The following is a 4,999-nucleotide window of genomic DNA, read 5'->3' as shown; positions in this document are numbered from 1 at the left end:
GAAGAGTTCATGACGAAGTCGAAAATTTCAGCAAACTCGTTGAAGCGACGACTCATTGCTAAAATTGGACTATTGGTAGCGTAGTTAGTGCTGCGCATTTCAGAATGCAGCAGGGCTCGAGGGCGAAGAGAACGGGTAGGCGCGTAGAGGTTGATTTGCGCTAGTAGCTCCGGATCATCATATTCAGCAAGCAGAATTTTTGACACGAAGGTAGCTTGCGCTGCATGTCTCCGGCGTGTTAAAGTATTAAGTCCTAAAAGACGAAAACGGTCCTCGTACGGTGGCAGGTTTAATGGATCGTTCCACGGCAATTCACGTAACGCATATCGTATGAATTTACGCTGGACTGCTTCGATTCTAAGGCTCCACGTAGCTTGATACGGGCACCAAACGACGTTTGCAAATTCCAACTGCGTGCGCACCAATGAGCAATAAAGAGCCTTGAAGCATAGAGGATCCCGAAATTCGTTGGATATTTTGAAAATAAATCCCAGCAAACGATTGGCTCTGTCGATGGTCGCTGAGACGTGATGAGTATACGTTAGCTTATCATCAAGAATGACTCCTAGATCCTTCACGTGGTCAACGCGTTGTAGTAGAGTTCCTGCGATGTTATAGTTGAAGGTAACCATATTTCTCGTTCGATAATAGGTGATGACAAAACATTTTGCAACGCTAAGGACCATCATGTTTCTTACACACCAGCTATAAAAGGTGTCAATAAGATGCTGTAGCTCACGGCAATCGGCATCATTCCGTATAACAAGAAAAATTTTTAAGTCGTCGGCAAAAAACAGCTTTCCTCCACGGCTTAGAACGAAAACCGCATCGTTCACGAACAGTGAAAAAAGTAGTGGACCTAGCGTACTACCTTGAGGAACTCCGGAAGTGTTGGAAAAGGATTCTGAAACAATATCGCCAATTTGAACAACGATTTCTCGGTGCACAAGGTAGGATCGAAGCCAATGGCAGAATCTAGTAGAACACCCTAGCTTATCAAGCTTTGTTATCAGTATCTCATGATTAACTCTATCAAAAGCTGCCTTTAGATCAGTGTAAATAGTATCCACCTGCAATTTCTTAGACATTTGTTCCGTGCAAAATGACGTAAAGCAGACGAGATTCGTCTCGACTGAACGTCCTGGGAAAAATCCGTGCTGAGATGTACTAATGTAGTGTCGCCAAGCAGAAAATAACGCCTCGTTGATAATTGATTCAAAAACTTTAGATTCGACTCCTAGCGAAGAGATTCCGCGATAGTTCGCTATGTTGCGTTTGTCACCTTTCTTGAATACCGGGAACATAACTGAGCATTTCCAATCCTCAGGAAATGTTTGCTGCTGAAGCGATAGGTTAAAAATATATGCAAGTGGTGTTACAAGTAAGTCCGAACATTTTTTCAATACAGTTGAAGGTATAGCACTGAGGCCGGGTGCATAAGATGACTTGGTTTTCCGAATTGCAGATATAACCATTTGTTCAGAGACAGTAAACACATCCAAATCAACAGCACAAGCAGGAACGTCGCGAGAGGCATTTTCGAGTTCGTTTGCGGTTGGCGAGTCAGTTGAAAAAACACTCGAGAAGAATCTGGCAAACAGCGTACATTTCGCCACAGTTGTCGTAGCTTCTTTGCCGTCGTAAAGCATCCTTGATGGAAGTCCAGTTTCTTTACGCTTCGTGTTGACAAATGACCAAAAGCCCTTCGGGTTTCGGCGTAGATTATTCTGCATGCGGTTTACATAGCGTTTATACAGAAGCATGTTGTAACAACGATACTCATTACTGGCAAAAGTGAACATGCGCTTAGAAAGAGGACACCGTCGATTTGTGTACGCACGTAGAGTTTTTGCTCGAGTATGTTTTAGCTTTCGAAGAGTGCTGTTTGACCAGGGCGGCTTGCTAGGAGGCTGATATTTAGGCACTGAGGTCTCAACGCAGTTCAGTAGTAGTCGCTTGTAGAGGGCAACTGCAGCATTAACACTCCTTTGGGCATACAGTACACTCCAATTAATTTGCGACAGAGAACTGCGTAGCTTTACAAAATCAGTTTTGCGAAAGTTGAGACGGTCGACAGAAACAGTTTCTACGTACTGAACTGAGCGAATAGTGCCAATTGAGATTTCAAGCGCTGGATGAAAGTTGTCAAGTGGAACAATCACGCTGGATGCTTCATTGACGGAACATACAGGTATAATAATCTCACTAACAAAGACGAGATCCAGAAAGCGTGACTGGTGATTGGGAATCATGCTTACTTGACTTAATCCGTTGAAAGCAAATCCGTCCAGTAGCATACGACTGGCGATGTTGGTTGTCGAAGCAATCGGGTCAGGGTAAGCGTATCCGTGTCGTGACGGCACCCAAATGAGTCCTGGCTGATTGAAATCACCAAGGACAATCATCACGCCATCCGCGCCAGCTTGTGAAGAAGCGTTATTCACAGCATCCATGTGAAGTTGCATGATATTGCAGTCGAGTCGCTTTTCAGGAGGAATACAGACAGCACCAATATAAAAGTTCCTCGATGGAGTTGTAATTCTAACCCAAACAGCTTCAACACTGGTTAAACTACCGACATCAATCTCACATGAGGCAAATGCGGTGGAAACAGCAATCAAAACTCCTCCTCCACGTCCGCGAATACTGTTGCCACTATTTCGGTCCGCACGGTATACGGTGTAAGCATCGCCGAAAAGCTGCACTGATGTTATACGCGCATCGAGCCATGTTTCGGTGAAGACGCAAACATCGTAGTCACCGTCCACAGCAGCTAAATACACGTCATCAATTTTCGTCTTAAGCCCTCTCGCGTTCTGTTAGTAAATCCGCAAACCATCAGTGTCATGTGAGAGGTGTCGTGCTGCATTCCTAGTTTCAGGACTGTGGGCTCGATGATCACTATCACCGCAAATAGCGCGGGGAGAGCAGGATGTACTGTTGTCAGGAAGGGGAACAAGCTGCGATACGGAGGGAATGACTGCGTCATAACTGTTGCGTCCAGCGGCTGACTGCAATGGGAGGCATACTTGAAGGTGCGCAGTATCACGTGTAGCTTCGGAAGGACATATATTATTTAAATGTTTACCTGAGCGGACAGATGCGATGCGATCGAAATTATCATTTTAACATTGAAGGTTCGATTGAGGGTGTGCAGCATCTTGAAGTGCTTCGGAAGGACATATACCCTTCTTGGCTTTACCTGACACAGAAGAAGTTGCCGATTCGCCAGGTAGTTAAGGGTATAATCCTTTGTACTTTTTCAGCGGCTTCTGAATTAGGCCTGAGAGTTCATGAATACCGGTAATGTTCCGGATTTTCAAAGCCCCATATCTCCGGTCACAAGTGCGTGTGGTGAACAAATTTGATTGCATTTTATTTCCTAAACATTTGGTGTATATATTGTCATATTTTTTCAGTGGCTTCCAATTGATTGCCTTTTTTTGTCGGGTTTCTTCCACTGTGCACCGTTTTCGATGGTGGAGTTCTCACTTCCTCTCTTATCGTGTAACAATAAAGCTCCAGGGCCAGACAGAATCAAATTCAACTTGTTGAAGAATCGACCAGACTCTGCCAAAAGAGACGCTTGTTGAATTTATTTAATAAGTTTCTTGAGGGTAACATTGTCCCACATGATTGGAGACAAGTGTGTGTCATCGCCCTCCAAAAACCAGGAAAACCAGCCTCCGACCACAACTCGTATCGACCGATTGCAATGCTATCTTGTATCCGGAAGTTATTCGAGAAAATAATCTTGTTTCGCCTCGATAATTGGGTCGAAACAAATGGCTTACTGTCAGATACACAATTTGGCTTCCGCAAAGGCAAAGGGACGAACGAATGCCTTGCGTCGCTCTCAACAGAAATTCAAATGGCATATGCTAACAAAGAGCAGATGGCATCAGTATTCTTGGATATTAAGCGGGCTTTCGATTCAGTTTCTATCAACATTCTTTATGAGAAGTTGCACCAGCATGGTCTTTCACCAATTTTAAATAACTTTTTGCTAAACCTGTTGTCTGAAAAATACATGCATTTCTCGCATGGTGATTTATCGACATCACGATTTAGCTACATGGGCCTTCCCCAGGGCTCATGTCTAAGCCCTCTCCTCTACAATTTTTATGTGAATGACATTGACGAATGTCTTGTCAATTCCTGCACGCTAAGGCAACTTGCAAATGACGGTGTGGTCTCTATTACAGGTCCCAAGGCCGTCGACTTGCAAGGACCACTGCAAAATATCTTGAACAATTTGTCTGATTGGGCTCTCCAGCTGGGTATCGAGTTCTCTACGGAGAAAACTGAGCTAGCCGTATTTTCAAGGAAGCGTGAACCAGCGAAACTACAGCTTCAGTTAATGGATAAAACTATTGCTCAGGTTTCAACATTCAAATATCTCGGGGTCTGGTTCGACCCTAAAGGTACCTGGGGATGTCACATTAGGTATCTGAAATAGAAGTGCCAACAAAGGATCAACTTTCTCCGTACAATAACCGGAACATGGTGGGGTGGCCACCCAGGAGACCTAATTAGGCTGTACCAAACAACGATATTATCGGTGATGGAGTACGGATGTTTCTGCTTTCGCTCCGTTGCGAGCATACATTTCATCAAACTAGAGAGAATCCAGTATCGCTGTTTGCATATTGCCTTGGGTTGCATGCACTCGACCCATACGATGAGTTTAGAAGTGCTGGTGAGCGTCCTTCCATTAAAAAATCGATTTTGGAACCTCTCGTATCGATTGATCATTCGATGCGCTATTTTGAACCCATTGGTGATTGCAAATTTCGAAAGGCTTGTCGAGCTTAATTCTCAGACCCGATTCATGTCCTTGTACTTCGATTACATGGCACAGAACATCAATTCATCTTCGTATAATGTTAACAGTGCTCATCTCTTAGATACTTCTGTATTTTTCGACACATCCATGAAGGAAGAGATTTGTGGAATTCCGGATCACATTCGCCCACAAGTGGTCCCAAATATTTTCTAT

Source organism: Topomyia yanbarensis, chromosome 2 (genome assembly GCF_030247195.1).
Source record: "Topomyia yanbarensis strain Yona2022 chromosome 2, ASM3024719v1, whole genome shotgun sequence".
NCBI lineage: Eukaryota > Metazoa > Arthropoda > Insecta > Diptera > Culicidae > Topomyia > Topomyia yanbarensis.
This window is presented reverse-complemented; position numbering follows the sequence as displayed.